This window comes from Pinus tabuliformis, chromosome 4_1 (genome assembly GCF_031772625.1).
Source record: "Pinus tabuliformis cultivar Carrire ecotype Pingquan chromosome 4_1, CPIR1, whole genome shotgun sequence".
In the NCBI taxonomy this organism is placed as follows: domain Eukaryota; kingdom Viridiplantae; phylum Streptophyta; class Pinopsida; order Pinales; family Pinaceae; genus Pinus; species Pinus tabuliformis.
This window is the reverse complement of record NC_142303.1, coordinates 914,226,063-914,245,072: the sequence shown is the minus strand read 5'-3', so window position 1 is coordinate 914,245,072 and position 19,010 is coordinate 914,226,063. Positions and strand designations below refer to the sequence as shown.

General features: G+C 33.9%; 2 pseudogenes; both read left to right on the top strand.

The window, feature by feature from the left end:
* The first annotated feature begins 235 nt into the window (after positions 1-235).
* Positions 236-1,084, top strand: LOC149179119 (mitochondrial dicarboxylate/tricarboxylate transporter DTC pseudogene; annotated as a pseudogene).
* Positions 1,085-1,258: 174 nt separating this feature from the next.
* LOC149179118 (uncharacterized) overlaps positions 1,259-19,010 on the top strand; it is a 46,540-nt pseudogene continuing 28,788 nt past the window's right edge.

Here is a 19,010-nt window from a genome sequence, read left to right as displayed (position 1 = left end):
TAGTTTTTGTCATCCTCTAATCAATTAAAATCAGAGATGTGTGATATTTCACCCCGCCAATAGGAGGCATTGCAGCACAACGGAGATCAGATCTTTGCCTATTCTTCTTCTTTCCTGTTGAGGAGGCGTAGACAAACAAATTCTTCTTACTGGTTTTTTCAAATATCAATGGTGACGTCAGGGAGAGGAAGGAGATTAGTTTCAGATCGAACAGGTGTTTGGGTCCTTTAGAGAGATGGCAGAAGAGAAGCCCAAGATAAGTAATGTGTGGAATACAGTGAAGCTATTTTTAATGGAGGAGCCTTTGGTATGGTCGCCATGTGTGTCATCCATCTCATGGACATGATTAAGGTGCACATTCAGTTGGGTCAAGGTTCAGGTTATAATGCTGCAAAGAACATGCTAAGGGATGAGGGCTTTGGTGTCTTTTACAAGGGGTTATTAGCTGGTTTGTTAAGATAGGCAACCTACATAACAACACATCTTGGATCATTTAGGATATTGACAAACAAATCAATTTACACTAATGATGGGAAACCACTATCTCTCTCTCAGAAGGCTATTTGTGGATTGACAGCAAGAGCTATTAGGTCATTCACATGCAAGAGGATGCAACTTTTCCTGCTACACAACGATGACATTACAAAAATGCATTCCATGCACTATACCCTATTATAGGTGATAAAGGGTTTCTAGCCCTATGGAAAGGGGTGGGTCCAACAGTTTTCCTAGCAATGGCCTTAAATATGGGCATGTTTTCTTCTTATGACCAGTCTCTAGAATTTTTTAAGGACACCCTACAATTGTGGTTGGTGCAAGTGTTGTTTCTAGTTTTTTTGCATTTGCATGTAGTCTACCCTTTGATTATGTGAAGACTCGTATACAAAATATGCAACCTGATGCGAGTGGGAAGTATCAATATTCAGGCTCCATGGACTGTTTTTTTAAAACATTCAAAGTAGGGGGACTGTTTAAGTTCTATATTGGGTTTCCATTTTATTACATTTGAATTTCTCCCCATGCCTTGATGACATGGATATTCTTATATTCATTCATTTTCTTCATCCTCAAAGGCTATGCATAACTTTGTCCTACTTCCCTAAACCTTATTTCTTTGCCCAACCATCATTGGCACTCAAATGGCATCGGGGTTTGGGTTTTCTTGAATCTATTTTCACTTCGCGAATTGGATTTTTTTTTATTTCTCTTTTCCTAGAAGTTGTAGTTTTTTCAATTAGTAAACTTTGGGCAGTCATTAATGAGTGTATGGCAGGGGAGGGTAGAGCGTGTTAGAAGAAGCAGGAAAATTTCGTTGCACATTCTGGTTATTTTGGTCGCCAGATTAATGACAACCACCTTCTCAACTTGACAGTTTTACCAAACAAAATACATACCACATTGACTTCGAAGTGGCTGTGGTGGTGTAGAAGTAGTGCCAGGGATGCACTGAGATCGAACCCTGAAACCAATTTTCCAAGTTGGAGGGATTGTACAAGACCTACAGAAGAAGAAGTACATTCCAAGAAAATCAATTTTAGGGATTTAAAAGTAATAAAATAGCTAGGTTAGTGACCAACATTTTTAGGGACTGGTGAGATTCGACACCATTAGAAGCAAAGAAAAGGATCCGAGAGTCTGTCACCCTATTCTTAGTGACAATATTTTTGGTTATTTTTAAAGCCTTCACCTTGAGGCTATGCAAGTTTGAATATGCTTGTGGAGGAGCACCCTGCTGTTGTACTTCTCCACCACCCACTAATGCTCCTAATAGTGCTTCTAGCCAGCCAAATTAATTTTCCATTCCCACTCCCACCAAACAACTCACAGAAGGATAAGGGGATGGAGATGGAGGGGAAGCTTCAACCATTGAACATGTGAAAGAACATTCCAATGACAAGAACTCTCTCAAGATTTTGTTTCATATCGGGATGATCAAGCATGATGTACAAGGCATCATGAAAACCCTTGACATAATGAAGTTAGTGGAACCATATGAGATAGAATGGAAATTTTTGAAGACACGGACACATTATTATATTCATGAAGGAATTTTGTCATACTTATGAATGTATTTTGCAATTCTCTATGTTCTCCCCCAAGGCTCTGTAGGTACAATGTCTTTTTATCACTTCACACATCCTAACATTTTGTTTTGAATGAATGTTAAATATGAAACGTGGTCAAACTCCACCAAGAACTCAATTTGTAGGTTCTATGCATGATATGCATTGAACATGGGTGCCTTGGTAGAAGATTATTTTCTCACATTTATGTCTTTCCTTTCTCATCTCGGTCCCTTGGTAGAAGATTAATTCTTTCATATTTCTTTGTCTTCCATTTCTTTTTCAGAAGAGTGACAAGGGAATACATATCTTAGAAAAAATTTGATAGCATCACCTCTATATATTTGAAATAGCTAGAAGGGGCACATCATTAACTAGTTTGTGATTTTCTATTTGATGTTGCACTTGTGCTTTTCTATTGGATGCTCCACAAGTACTCGATCTGAGTGGTTTCCCATCTTTTTACTATAAAATTTCTTTTAAGCATTTGAACTTTCTAGAAGGGGCACATCATTAACCATCTTGTGCTTTTCTACTAGATGTTGCACTTGTACAACTTCTAATTAGGATGTAGAAAACCAATTTAGCCCCGAAGAATTTTTTTTCTTCCCTATTCAATACTACCTGCCTAATTGCCTAAATCTTCACTTCTCTCATCAGTCTCTTGCTATGACTGTATGCAATAATTTGGTAGTTTTTGTGCAATGTCGAGTTGATTCTAACCTTGTTTCTTGAATTAGCTCCATTAGGAAATTTTCAAATTACTATTTTATTTTCCCATCTTTATTTTCATGTTTCTTATTTATCCCTATAAGTTTATTATTCTATGTTTTTTTCCTAAACTGTTACCTTATGAGAAAAAATGGTGTTTTAATGTTGCTTTAGTCAGTAAACCTTGGATTTTTGTCTCCAATATATTTCCTCTCTAGTGAAGACTTGATCTATGCTAGAAGAAAACATCTTTCTCCTCTTCAAAGGTGTGGTGTAGCTTCTTACCTCATTATACTTTCCTAAATGCCAACCAATTTTTCTTTCATATTTTTGTTCTCCTAAGGACGTTGCAAAAGACATGGTTTCACAAAACCTTTAACTTTTCCTTTTAATATTATGTACAACTTTATACACTTTTGTTGCCCTTTTTTGTTCTTCTTTCCTCAACTGGGTGCCAAGTTGCAACATTAAACATGAAGTCAAGGCATGTTGTTTTTTGCAATTAACTCGTTATTCTAAATTGTGTGGATCATACATGAAGCATTGGTATTGCATGGATCATGCAAGAAGTGATGGTATATTGTGAAAAACATATTGTTGATGTGAATTACAAGGTGAAAAGTAGATCTTGTTACAATTCAATTTGTTTGTAAATTTACAATAGTCATTAAATGCATGTTATTAATCTTAATGTGTATGCTTTCTGGCAGGGTTTGACACCATATGAAAAGAAGAAATATGTCTAGAAGATGATTTACATTTATATGCTTGGCTATGATGTAGACTTTGGTTATATGGGGAATGTTTCACTTATATCTGCTTCTAAATATCTAGAGAAACACTTATTCCTATCCCTTTTTCTTAATGAATTTTTTGTCCTCAGTGGCCTCCTACAACTTGGTTTCAGTCAACTTCTCTTATCTTATTTTATGTACTGATATTGTTGTGTTTTGGATTTTTTTCTTTATTCTTTTCACTACTTGCACTTAAATCCATATTATTGGAAATGAAAAGTGCATGTAGAATGCAAATGCAAAATGCAAATATTCTAGGCTTGAACATAATAGATTTTTGTGGATAGGAAATAAAAATATGGAATCCATAAAGTTTCTAGAAATATTTCTTAATTTGAGACCAAACATAGAATTATTATTTCATTAAAGGGAAAGACCTCAAAAGCAGAGAAGAAAGAATTGGTGGTTTGAATGTGGTTCCTTGTGTAAAGGAAGTTATAGTCTTAATGTGAAAGGCTTTTGCAAATCAATAGACTAAAAAATGTCCACTAAAGGTGCAAAATGAATTTTGCATATTGGACATATGCAGAATGCATACTGCATCAGCATTTTAATATCTGGTGACAAAGGTCTATGCATGTATAGTCACCTAGAATGAATACTATGACATTGAAAAGAATCTAATGCTCATATCTTAAATTTCCACGGTGTTGAGAAACAAGTGATCTGTCATCCTCTTATTTATGTCAAATTTAATTTAAACTTCAGAGTATCTTGCTTACTTTATAGTTCAGTATAACATAAAAGACCAAAGTAATCTGTGAGATTAATGACAGTTTCTTTTTGAATATCCAGCTTGATAATTCTTGATAATTGCTTTCTATAATTTTTTGGGATTAATTCATGGCACACCATTCATGTACCTCTACCTAGAAGCTATTCACTTCAAGCTATTGTAAAAAGCATTAATAATTTCTTTCTCCCTTAGTCATTTCAACATTACAAAGGATAATGTGGCATACCAACAATAATGAGCTTTTCTGTCTTCTCGGTGACAATGATATTTTGTAGGCTACGTCTTCAAATGCAACTGAAGATATAATTACAACTATTGAACTTCTATAATTACATATATTTCCAATATGTTCATTTATATATGATTAGCTAACATCCACGTACTCTGCAAGTTATTCATGACTTTAATGGATATGGATTTTTACAGGTTGGATACATTGTAACTTCATGCTTATTAAATGAGAATCATGAATTGTTACAATTGGTTATCAATACTGTCCTCAATGATATCATTGGGTAGAATGAGATATTTCAGTGTTTGGAACTTACATGGTAAAATCTTGTCTTGGAAGCCCTACTTTTAAATAAATTAAGTTGCTAGGCAGGAAAATATAATATATTTGACCTCTGTTCATTTGTATTTGGAGTAAGCTACAAAATCAATGTTTAACCATTATCTTAAAAAATTATAACAAGGATAGATAGATGTGTTTCCTAAAGGTTGAGTTTTGATTGAGGATAATAGCCTTGGTTTGGGTATTGATTTCAAAGAGGGTTATTTACTCTACTAAGGATTTATTAACATCTTGCACGAATTTGGTTTAGTGGATGTGTTAAGCCCCTTTCAGAGAGAAAAACCAACTCCTAGATAATATTCATTCAAATTTATTCTAGGTTTTTTTTATATTACTCTGTTTGTGTAAGGAAGATTTCGTGGAGGGTAGTCAGAAAGGTGAAGCAGAGCTACAAAGGCATTATAATAGAGTTGGAACAAGATAATCAGAGCACACGAGATTGGTTGCAAGTCATCTAGGTCTTGTTCCAGTTCATTGTGATCCCCCTCTTTACATTCTTATAGTATTTTGAAATCTTCTTATAGTTTACTTTAAAGAAAATACACCATTATGTCTCTATGAAGTGGAATTATTGGGAGGGAAACTTATAAAACTTGGATAAGAATTGGTTGTGTTTTTAATAATGGAAATTCAAGAATCAGTGCATAGAAATCAAGTGAACGGGGGAAACTCAATTCTTTGACTTGAAACTGTGCCATAGAACTAAACAGGGGGAGCCCATAGTTTAACAAGCAAAATTGGCATTTGTAATTTTGCACACATTCAAGATATTGAATCTCTTGGACTAATAGAAAGCCCCTCTTTTGAGCATAATATTTGATAACTATAAAAACCTCACTCTCCACCCCACCCATAAATATATTTACTATTATTGGTACATTCAAATGCAGAACACGAGTAACAACAATAAGGTTTTTGAAAAATAATTAGAATTTAAAGAACTAGCTAAGGAGACAACCTCATTTCAAAAAAATATTTTCTTGATAACATAACTGTCATTACATGAACCTAATAAGGTCTACCAATGTTGAATGAACTTCAAATTTTTTATGCTTTCTCCAAGGTTGATTATTTTGTACTTGTTGTTTTCGAAATGCAGAAGGAACCCCAACTATATAGTGTCTCATAGACTTACCATATCTGGATTGTAAGAATAATACTCGCCCTAAGCCCAAACTACACACCCATTCCATCATAAGAAATGTAAGCCTAAATTAGTTAGGCCCCAAACAATCAGCATTGGTGGCACTGATTCTTGTTGGGTAGGAATAGCTAGGTTTCCTTTGATCTTATTGATCGTATATGTATACAACAAAGAGGCTAGAAAAGAGAAAAGATCCCAGTGGATTCCCTATTGTTAGGAAATTGTAAATCTTTCCAAAGTGCTTCAATTCGAAGAGCTCAGGAGTTTTAGAAACCATTATAGAGAATGGTACTCCATATCAAATTCCTAGTACGAAAGAAGAGATATGAACAGATCCTGGAAAATTTGAGGTAAAGAATAGAAAAGCCCCTATCATAAGAGCCTACGAAGCTGTCACCAAAATTTTTCTAAGAAATGGCCTTTTTCCTACATGTTTAGCATCCACTGTTCTAATAAGAAGTAAAACTATTCACATGAACTAACTATTTTTTACTTATTAGAAAAATATTATATACATCTCGCTCTTTAACATATCTTCATAAATAAAACAAAAGGAGAATCCCAAAACAACAAACCTAGCATAATATTTTGAGACAACCCCACCGCCAAGATGCCCAACGAAGTTGCAAACACCAATTATCACTAATAGGATCGTGGTATTTTGGTAGGCCTTCATCTAGTCCTATTTATGCCAAATTATTGAAAATTTTACCCCTAGAACCAACCCCATGAAAGAAGACTACAAAAAGTAACGAAAATTTAGTTTTCACTTACACCAGTGAAAGCTACGCAACTTACACCAGTGTTTAGAGAACATAGTTGATATTAGTAAAATTAATGTCCTTCATAACAAATTCCAAATAGGAAGGATTCTCGCAATGTCTCATTTTCTACAAGTTGGCCATGTAGAAGATGGTTCTATATTTCAGAGTCAATTGAGGATCAAGTTTTGGAAGGGGGATTGAGCCTAGGATTTAAGAGTTTGAAAAATACTTCCTTCAACCCTATCTGATAACTATACAAACCTTACTCTCCACCCCAACCAGAAATATATTTATTATGAATGGTACATTCAAATATAGAACAAGAGTAACAACAATAATGTTTTTGGAAAATAATTAGAATTTAAACAGCTAGCTAAGAAGACAACCTCATTTCAAAAAAATATTTTCTTGATAGCATAACTGTCACTACATGAACCTAAAAAGGTCTACCAATGTTGAATGAAATTCATATTTTTTATGCTTTCTGCAAGGTTGATTATTTTTTACTTATTTTTTTCCGAAATGCTGAAGGAACCCCAGCTATATAGTGTCTCATAAACCGACCTTATCTGGTTTGTAAGAATAATTTTCCCCTGAACCCCAAAATCACACACCCATGCCATGATAAGAAATGTAAGCCTGAAGTAGTTATTTCCCAAACAATCAAAATTGGCGGCACTGATGTTTGTTGGGTAGGAATACCCAAGCTACCTTTGAGATTCTTGGTCATATATGTATCCAGCAAGGAGGCCAGAAAAGAGGAAAGATCCCAGTGGATTCCATATTGTTAGGAAATTGTAAATCTTACCAAAGTGCTTCAAACCGAAGAGAGCGGGAGCTATAGGAACCATTACAAAGAACTGTACTCCATATCAAATTCCTAATACAAAATAAAATATATAAATAGATCCTGGAAAATCTAAGGCAAAGAATAGAAAAGCCCCTATCATAAGAGCTTATGAAGTTGCCATCCAAACTGTCCGAGGAATGGACTTTTGCCTGAATGTTTAGCATCCACTGTTTTAATAAATAGTAAAATTAATAACATGAAATAACTCTTTTTTACTTATCAGAAAAATAATATACGCATCTCACTGATTAACAGATGTTCATAAACAAAACAAAATGATAATCCCAAAAAAAAAACCTGGCATAATATTCTGAGACAACCGAAGTGCCAAGACACCCAACAAAGTTGCAAGCACCAATTATCGCTAATAGGATCATGATATTTTGATAGGCCTTCAGCTAGTCCTATTTATGCCAAACTATTGATAAATGTACCCCTAGAACCAACCCCAAGGAAGAAGAATACAAAAAGTAGCTAAAAGTCAGCTTTCACCACAACTTGGTGAAAATTGAAATCTTTTCCTCGTCTTGGTCTTCTCTTTTTCCAGACAGCTCCTTCTCCTTTAACTAATAGAATAGGTTCGTTTCCTTAAAGTCACGAAACAGGGGCAAAGCCTCTAATTATCTCTACAATTCATTGATATTATCCTTTGACATGATTGACACAGGGTTATTAAAATATAGAGATTCAATGATGTTATTATCTGCACTAGGCTTCATGTCTGGGCCTTTTTGTTCCATACCAAGAAGTGGTTCTCTACAAGGGTCCATCTGCAAGTGAAGAGATTTCTGCACATCTACACAGTCTTCCTTAATTGCACTTAATGTCAATTCTAGAGGAATCAAAGTGGGTGATAAGAGAAACAAAAGAATTACCACTACACATATCTTGGAGATAGGATGGTTTTCTAAAGAAAAAAGATCATTTTCTATAGAAATTGAAAGAAGATACAAAGCCAAAATAATGCTAATCGCTTGGATGAAAACAAAGTACCCTTTCTCTTTTATAACTTCCACAGAAACCGGTGTACAAGGTCTACTCAAATAGATGATAAGTAAGAAGACTTCAAGAGGACCCACTGCCGAAAAAAGAACATATTTACGAATCTCTGGCTAAGGAACCCAGTGAAAACTTCCATGTATGTTGTAGCACTAATTCCAACAAAGACCTTGAGGATACCTGCAATTGTGCATGTGGGAAATTTCACATATTGGTATTTGCACCATGTTGTACTATTTGCACCAACGCATAGTGTGAGCCACATCTATAAGGAAAAAAAATAAAGGGTTAATGTTAAGAATGTTGACAAGAAGTAGTATTCAATTTCTACTTTTCTCTTCAACTATCGCGCATATGATTTCTCTTTGCAAGTTAATGGTAGGGACTAGACAATCTCAACAACTTCTTAAAATTACATAATTCAGAGTCCAAAAAACTCGCTTAGTTAAAATAGAGCAAATTGTGGTAAGGTGGTGAGATAGGACATATAGCACCAGAAAAAAGGATATTAGAGAAACAAGTTACATTTCAGGTTCTTATCTGGTATAAAATTGGAGAGAGTTGTTAACTATTATCCACATTTATATAAATGTCTATATAATGAAATTCCTATATATGGAGAATTTTATCTCCAATGGTTTGGAATCTCCTATGGATAGTATAAGTAGTAAATAACCACTTAGATAACTATTCCATATACTTGTCGAGCTTCTAGAACTGAAATTGTTGATATCCTTGGCTTAAAAGAAAAATGATTCAAAAGTTGAAAAAATTTGGTGATTCTCTTGTTGTCATGAATTGGATGTGTGGAGAATATAGGATGGAAAAGTTATTCTCAAGTTCAGTATTCAAGGAGATTCAAAGAATGAAATCAATTCTTGACATTGTTTTGTTTGTCCATGTATTCAGAGAACTCAACATGGAGATTGAATCGTGAGTCCTTATCCAAAGGACCCCAAAGGGAAATTGGGAAATGCATATTGTTGCAAGCTAGAGATGGCTATGTTAAGGAATCCTTCAAATCAATTTTTTAATTCCAACCTTCACTGCTCAGATTACAACTGTAGTACAATTGTCAGTTACACTTATGATATTTTAAAACTATAAAAGCATAGAACTGAGCCATAAAGAATCGACATTCTTAAATGGTTTTCTAAGTTTTTTTTTTTGACAAGCATAGAAGGTTCGAAGAAGGGGCAGTAACCTCGCTATGTATAAATGTATTTTGATTCCACTCTAGGATGACTTCTGAAGCTTGGAGGCATAGGACAAATTTTTGTCTTGCTACGTCGCTGGAGGAGATATCATTTATGGTCTTTGAGAGTCGAGACAATTACAGATCTTGAGGATATATCCATTGGATAGTAAAAAATGCACATGCACATAAAAATAATGTATATATCTCTTGATTTATAGTTAGAATTTACACCTCTTTTTATGAGAAAATGTTATTTTATCAATAGTCTAGTTTGTGTGAATGGTATTGTTTATATTGGAATGTCTGGAGTGGAGAGTGGGGAAATCTATTCCAAAAATCATGTAGCATACTTCCCCTCATATTTTATGTGTGTATTTTTACCCAACCTGGGCTCAGTTAATACAAAAACTACCTTTTCTTACCAAGAAAATAACATCCATCCTATATACCATGCTTTTGAAAAATGTTTGTGATTGTTACATGTCTGTGTTTAAGTTATGAAAAACAAGAAAATTTAATTCTCTCTAGACTTCACAAAATGTTCCCATATTTCAATCTTAGGCTCAACAACATTTTTTAACATGTTAGGCTCATCCCCACATAATGAAGCTAGTTTTTATAAATTGTGTTCCCTTACCAAAGGCCACACTGGCACCCTTGAACATTAGTGACCTTGGAAAAAGAGTACTTTCTCATCTTAAAAATGCACCTTTAAGTTTCACCAATCGAATGGAGGTACTTTTATAGCCCATGGTATGGGAGATCTTATATATATATATATATATATATATATACATGGAAAAAATTTGACGTCCAATGCCTAATGTCAAAAGTAATCTGACAACAAAATAAAAAAATAAGTAGCATATATTCATTTTAATTATGGGATTTTCAAATCACTAAGAAGTCTGCATATGGGTTTTTTAATCCCTCGCATTGCTTAATAGTTCTAGGGTTAAGACAGACCTATGATGATTTAGTATAAATACCAAGAAAGGAATTTTATAAAATCTTTGCTAAAACTTGGGAGGTTTTATGGTGTGAGACATTCTCATTTATTTATGGATAGCTTATCACAGTTAAAGCTTGAAAAAGATCCAATCATAAAAAGGATGGACATTTTGCACCACCAATCATGGATTTTTTTTGTTAGCAAAGCATTGGTGCACTTAAGAACTTTCTCTTTATTTAAAATAAAATGTATTAAACAAGAAAAAAAACCTCAAAGTAGTTCCCAATTCAATAATGCAAATGGAAATCCATCTCTTAGATAAATTACATTTATTTATAATATATCTACAAACAAGAAATGAGCCCCTACAATGTATATTAACTAACTACTAGACTTGTACCTTTCGTTATCCTGATACTAGAGATTGTAACTTGATTTGCATCTTTCACCTCTTATATCTGTAACAAGACATAAACCATGATGGGTGTACACTCTTAATCAAAATATTATCCTATTAATCTATTAAATTATCCAACTCACGACACAAATGTTAGTGAGTCAACTGACACTTAGCCAAACATGATTCTTGACTAGTTTAAACCATAGATCAACATAGATTTGATGACCCAAGTTAGTGTCCTTGTTAATAACTATGTCTGCAACACTTGAAAACTTTTGTTAGCATGAGGTTCGAGGTTTGATTGGCATGATGTAAGTTTATTACAATGAGGTGGGTGAAATATTATCAGTCTCCTAACTCATAAAATATTTCTATCCACTAATTTTATAATCTTGTATATACCTAATATAATATAGAGTGTACAGTTTGATTTTCTCTCGCACTTTCCTTCTTGTGCGATTGTTCTCATTGCTCTTTCAATTCATGCACATATCAATAAGGTTTATTTTCTTGTTTCTATTGTAGTATGAGTTTTGTTTTGGGTTGAGGTATTATTTTGGTTCTTCTAATAAAGTGTATTCCTATTTATTCAATTTAACTTTCTTGCATTCAATTCTTTTAATGAGTGGGTTTTGGCTACAGGACCTGCAAACAGAACAACGAAACTTTTTGATATGTGCAAGATAACCAATGTTGTGCATACCTTTTCTTGTCACAAGTATGTGATGTTTGGTTCTAATTCAATTTCTTATTTATGGAAGTATAATCCTAAATTTCTATGATGTCCGTGGAAACTTGAAATGTTATATCTCTTTATGTGGAGGTACTTCAACATTGGAATACAAATAGATTTCTTAAAATAGAATATAAGGAACTAAATATCCATTTATTCTTCTTAAAATGCATTGTAAAGAAGAGATTTTTCCTCTTAGTATTTTTACCATTTTATTCAGTAGAACACATGTTAGAGAATGATGCACTACACATTTTCTCATTATCTTTGGAATTTATACCGATTGACTGAGTATTTTGTGTAGCTTCATTGTTGTTTGTTTTATGAGTATAACTTCATTTCTATTTTTTGTAGTTACCAATAGAAATTAAACTTCATTATACCAAAGAAATTAAGCTTCATTGTTTGTTTTATACCAATATCTTCATTTTTGTTTTATACGAATAGTTAGTTTTGTGTAGCTTCATTGTTGTAAAATGTTGATCATAAGAGAGTATTAATTCCTATGCTTTATGGAAAATATGGATGAGCATTAGGATCTAGAGATATTGGGGTTGTCTTTGTTTTTGAAATGGATATTTTTTAGGATGTAAATGAATATGAAAAAATAAAATCAAGTGGGTACATTTGGTTAGATACATTGGAAGGGGGTATAAATGACATAGTTTTAGAAACAATTCCAAAATTCCATTTGTTTGGCATATATGACATTTTTGGTAGGTATGTGGAGATAACATGCGAAAATGATACTATGGAGTACAACTAGTTAATGATGGACTTATTTTTATTTTTTGGACTCACAAAGGAGAGGCAAGGCCAAGATGCAACCAATCAATCATTATGTTAGTGGGAGGTTTACTTCAATATTGGGGCATGTTGCCCACCCACATGTATGGGTGCTACCCATCCACATGTATGGCTAACCATAGGAGAATTTTGTTTCTTCTATGATGCAATTTTCCAGCTAGTTGTCATACAATATTTATTATATGTTGTCTTTTTCTTTCCATTTGTTTTCACAAGATATATACAACTTGATCTTTTTAGATTGTAACTTTGACATTATTGTTATTAAGTTCCCAACGTGTTCTTTTTCTATGGTGACACTTTATTTTTTTGTTTATATAGGTCATATGTCCACATAGTGGCCACTATCGCCCAACTAAAGAAAACTTGTTTGAGTTTCTTGCTTTTTTGGCGAAAAATGGCATTGACATAGATGATGTTGAGGTATATGTCGTATAAATCCTTTATATTCTAATTTAGTTTATATTTTAGTGTCTTATACTCTACATTATATTTTCTTTCATTTCAGAAAAGGAACTCAATATTGATGGTCAAAATCAAGAATTGAATAAAGAGGAGAACAATAACACTAGAGCGACAAATGCAGATAGAGAGAGAGAGAGAGAGAGAGGGAGAGAAGAGAATTGGTCTAATGATACCCTTAAAGAAAATATCTCGCATGAGACACACATAGAGACTGTTGATCAAGTCTTCAGAGTTGGTGAATTCACCTACAATGCTTGACAACACAATGGTAATATTTTGAAGTGATTAAACAATATTTCATGTGTAAATTATAGTCCAACCAATATTAAGTTGAAAACTCGTATTGTAATACTTGACATTTCATATAATATAATTTATGTGGTTGAAGTTATTTATAGTTGCACTTGATAATATTTAGTATTGTAATTAACATATGTAACTTTGTGTTTTCATATTAGATGAAAACACAAATATGCCAATTTTATATATATATATATATATATATATATATATATATATATATATATATATATATATATATATATATATATATATATATTTAGTCGCAAACTCATGCTAATTAATTTATGTTTATTAATAATGAACACATAAAATCAATCGAAAACTACTAAATTAATAGTTCATGTTGATTAATGATGAACACAAATAAAATGAATATACGATTAAATTAGTCATTTATTATGATTATTAATGAAAGTAAAATGAATATAAAATACTAAATTAGTCTCTTATATAATGAATATGAAACTACCAAAAAAATATAAATGACTACTACAAATGATAAATTTGTGATTACAAATGAAGACTAAATTTTGCATATATGCGCCTATTAATAGCTAATTTATAGTATCTTATAACACGACCAAAATTTAATTATATTTCTTTGGTCATTAATTGGTTTTCTTAGGTGATCATATAGTAATATATTTTGTTGTATATTTGGTCATTAATTGTGGTAATTAATGACTAAATAAATAACTAAATTAATGACCAAATTAATGACTAAATATACTACTAGACAATAAAATTTGAGACAACTAATTAATGACTAAGCTTGGTCACGTTATACCCCTGATCGGGGTACGTGCCTGAGGAAGGCGAGGACGCTAGTCAGAGATGGTAGTTATGGTTTGTAAGGGAAGGGTACTATCCACTACCCCCCACACGCTCATAGCGATGGGTGCGGTGGCCTCCCGCATGCAACCTGACAAAAGACATGGGAGAAGTGGCAGTGAGGGCTAGGGTGGTGAGAGAGGTGAGGAGGTTAAGGCAGGACAGGTGATGGGACAGAGAAAGGTGGATTGGGATTATGAAGGAAGTCGGGACAGAGAGAGGAGTATAGTTGACATTACGGGAGGAAGGAGGAGCGAGGGCGCAAGATAGTGGAGCTACCAGCAATGACCTTGACGAACGGTATCTGGGTATGTTCCCTGGCCTTACAAGCCCATCACTATGTTTACTATGATAATTCATGGCTGGGGGGTGTGGGGGAAGACTAGGGAGGGAAATTAGGGAGAAGGTCGGGGAGGCCAGCGTAAGTTGGGGGGAATGCTGACCGGGTTAGAACCAGATGCTATAGCTGGGAGAGAAAACTGGGGCTGGGACTTTGAGAAATCCCCTGCGAATGATTGAGATAGATGGTATACCAGTGAGGGTGGGCAGACTACGGCCAAGCATGCGCGAGGGCCACGGGAAGAGCAGAGAAGAGAGGCAACAACACTAGGTAGAGGGGTGAGGGAAGGAATTGCGATGGGGAGTGATTGTAACCTGGCTCGATGGGTTGGCGGTGAGAGTTGTAAGCATAATTTGGGTCGGGCACCAAGATGTCATCCCTGTGAGAAGGCGAGAGCATTGGCATAACCAGAGGGGTGGTGAGGCTATTGCAAGATAGGTGAGCAAGAAACATGAGAGGCAGAAGAGAGGCGCAAACACATCAGGCAGAGGAGAGGAAATGCATCTTAGGGCAGAGGGGCACTTGGGCAGAGGTAATTGTGATGGGAACCGTGAGGGGAGGGGAAAATGCATCATTCAGGAGAAGCATGAGACCACACCTCGAGAGCTAATGCATATTGTGTGTGAACAGGCCCGGAAAAGAGAAGAGATGGCCCAGCCTGCACGTGGATGGGGACGCGGCTGAAGCGGTAGGGAGTGGACTTGTGCAGCTGACCTGAGAACCTCAGAACCTAGGCATGGGAGGAAGCTCGTAGAATGACTCATCAGTCAAGAAAGAATAGCTTACAGGGAAGGAACAGATGCAGGCATACCTAAGATTCTGGAAGAATGGGAGGAGAAGATAAAACAGGAGGAGGAGTTCGATGTGGAAATGGAGAATTGGCGGGCTGTAATCCTGGATCCTGGGAGTATTAGGGGCAGACTCACGTAGTTTAAATAGACGTTATATCTGTACTGGCTCATGAAGAGCCTCATGGGGAAGGCAATGGAGAAAATGTTAGTGGGGATGGACATGACCATCCAGGACATGCCTAACTACAAAAAAGATTTGCAGACAATTCAATTTCAGCTGTGTAAGCAGGAAATCTGCCTAGATCGAATCCAAAAGCACTTTCCTTGCATTATCGAGCTTGTTGACATACCTAGAGACTCAGCCAAAGACCCGGCTCCGGTGGAGTCTGCCTCAGAAGAACAACAGGATTACTCAGTTTCTTATATTTTTTTGTTTCTTACAGGTAGAATTTACTTTTACTGATGCATGCTTATGATAGATAGACACATAGAATCTTATCATGATACTGATACATATATAGCTTAGTTAGAATGACTGAAACTATATTATTTTTGGATGGCTTATAACGAGGATAGGTGGCCAATAGACTTGGTTTCCCACTGGGCAAGTTGAGGCCACCTATCTCCCATATGTGGTGTAAACTTGTTTTTTATAAATAGAAAAAAGAAGGCCCTGCAAAGCTTAACAAACAAACAAAAAGTTGGTCACGTTATAAGATATTGTAAATTAGGTACGACTGGTCACCGATTGAAAAATGGTCATTTATATGCAAAATGTAGTCATTTTATTAGTAACTAATTAGACATTTTGTACTAATGTTCATTCTTTTGAAAAATTCATATTGTTATGGGTTCACAATATTGTTCAATTGTTATTATCTTGTCTATTCCTATCGAAAATTTAAATCTGTAAAATAAAATATGCATTACCTTAAACCCTTATACACTTTGAGGATGCAAGAATGAGTAAAATCGAAAGCATACCCATGGCTTTCATAATGAGTAAAATCATAAGAATAATCAGTACTTTCATTCATATGATTAGAATCTTGTGTATGCTTTCTCATCTTTGGGGGTGCCTATGGGTATTATAAACCCTAAATATTTTATGATCTTCTTCCTTGTACATCGATTGAATGTAAGGAAGAGGCATGCTAAATAAAGTATGTTGAAATCAATTATATCATGTAAAAAAAGCAAGTGCTTACTCGACTATGGAGTGCACCAAGAACAACTAATTAACAGTGGACAACTATTTTCTAGAGTAGTGTTACTCTTATATTCTATGGGAGGAAGAGACATCTTTTGCACTCCATGGAGTTCATAATTTCCGTAAAATTTTAACTGAAAGTAACTTTGCTTGAGTTGCCATTGTTTTCAGATTTGGATTGAAATGTCCTCAACATGTGTATTTTTTTTCAATGTTTTGGACTTGTAAGTTATTCTAGTTTAATGGCATGAGTACAAGAGTACTAGAAACATAAACCTTTGGCCAATCAAATTCATATCTACTCCACAACTTTCTTATTTTATAGAATTATTTTGTTCGACTTGATGTTTGTATGAGATATTTAACATTTTCTATAACCTTCTCGACATGTATTGGAATGTCAGCGCGAGTTTTTACTATATATTCCAAACATACCATTACCTAATGTTCATTTTCATTTGATTACATAAAGGTTTTGCACAACAATTGCATTGCTAGACTTATGAAGGAGCACAAATATCTGAGACACTTTCTAAATGGGTTGCAACAAAGAGACCACTTAGTTGTATCACTTCGAGGAGTCCTGGTAGTCTATATATATGTGCTTCTTTGTTATTTCTATGATGTTTCGATTTCTTCTAGAGTTGAAAAACAAAGTTAACTAATTAATATATATACACTCTAAGTATTTTGTTTTTTTATTTCCTCTAAAACATATTACACATGGCTATTAGATTAATTTTTGTATGGATGTTAGTTAATTATTGTATTCAAGGTTAGTAGCTTGGAAAATCATGTTCTTTCATATTGATTAGCAAAACATGCTGAGAAGACCAAGCATCAGATATACATTGAAGAGGCTAAGGCCATTGCGAAGATTTCTCACTTTCATCACCGTAAATTTAGGGAAGCCATTGAAATTGAGAGGAGGCCTAGTAATCTTAATAAGGACGACAGTTGGAAAACCGGCAGCTGCTGGATTCGAGCCCTTTCCTCTTAGTCCCTTCCCTTTCTTGTCTCTTTTTCCTCTTTTCCGTTTTTCTCCCCCTGAGGTTTTTATTTTTATTTTTATTTTTTATTTTTTAACTACATCGATGAAATAACAAAAATAAATAAATTTAATATTATTTTAATACATTTAAATTTAATTTATAATTATTCTATAAAAATTTAATTTATTTAAAATAGAATTTATTTAATCAAATTACATTTATAACCAAGATAATTAATTTTCCCTGTTTTAGTTTATAACTAAATAATATATTTATATTTCTATTACATTTTATTTGACTTAATTATTGTTTTTATTTGGGGGTCATATTAGTTATTTATAATTATATATTATATCTTATTTATTAATTTATTATTAATTAATAATAAATATTAATAATTTGTCCCATTTTCCTATCCAGTCAAAAATAGTCGTTTTTTTAGCTATTTTTCCCTATAGTCGTTACAAGGTCTTGACTCCCTATTTAACTTACCGCTATGATCTGATTTTTCATCTTGTCCTGATGATAAACCACACTAGTTGGTTCAAAACGCGTCGACCTAAATCTACCAATGTGATTTCTTCTGAAAATGTTTTCAAATAATCATTATATGCACTCTTTAGAATTAAGGTAATTATTGCATAAACATTTTCTGTATAGTCAAGATACCATCTTTTAAGGTTGACAATAATTTGAAGTCAATCATTGGTTTTGTATGTTTTAAAATGAGCTAGTAAAAGTGGGATAAACCTGGTTTTCCTAGTGGCACGTGGCTAAGGTGGAGCTAAACTAACTGTAGACTATATCAACGGTTTATTGGCATAAGCAATATCTACATTCGGAGATGAAATTGTTGTTATCTACTTCCTTCTTTTGAACAAGTCATATTGTTATGGGTTCACAATACTATTCAATTGTTATTATCTCGTCTATTCCTATAGAAAATTCAAATCCTTAAAATAAAATATGCATTACCCTAAACCCTTATACACCTTGAGGATGCAAGAATGAGTAAAATCACAAGCATACCCATGGCTTTCATAATGAGTAAAACCATAAGAATACTCAAGACTTTCATTCATTTGATTAGAATCTTGTGTATGCTCACTCAACTTTGTGGGTGCATATGGGTATTATAAACCCTAAATCTTTGATTCTCTTCTTCCTTGTACATCGATTGAATGTAAGGAAGAGGCATGCTCAATAAATTATGTTGCAATCAATTATATCATGTAAAAAAAACAAGTTCTCACTCGACTATTGAGTGCACTAAGAAGAAATAATTAATAGTGGACAACTATTTTTTGGAGTCTTCTTACTCCTAAATTATTTGGGAGGAAGAGACATCTTTTG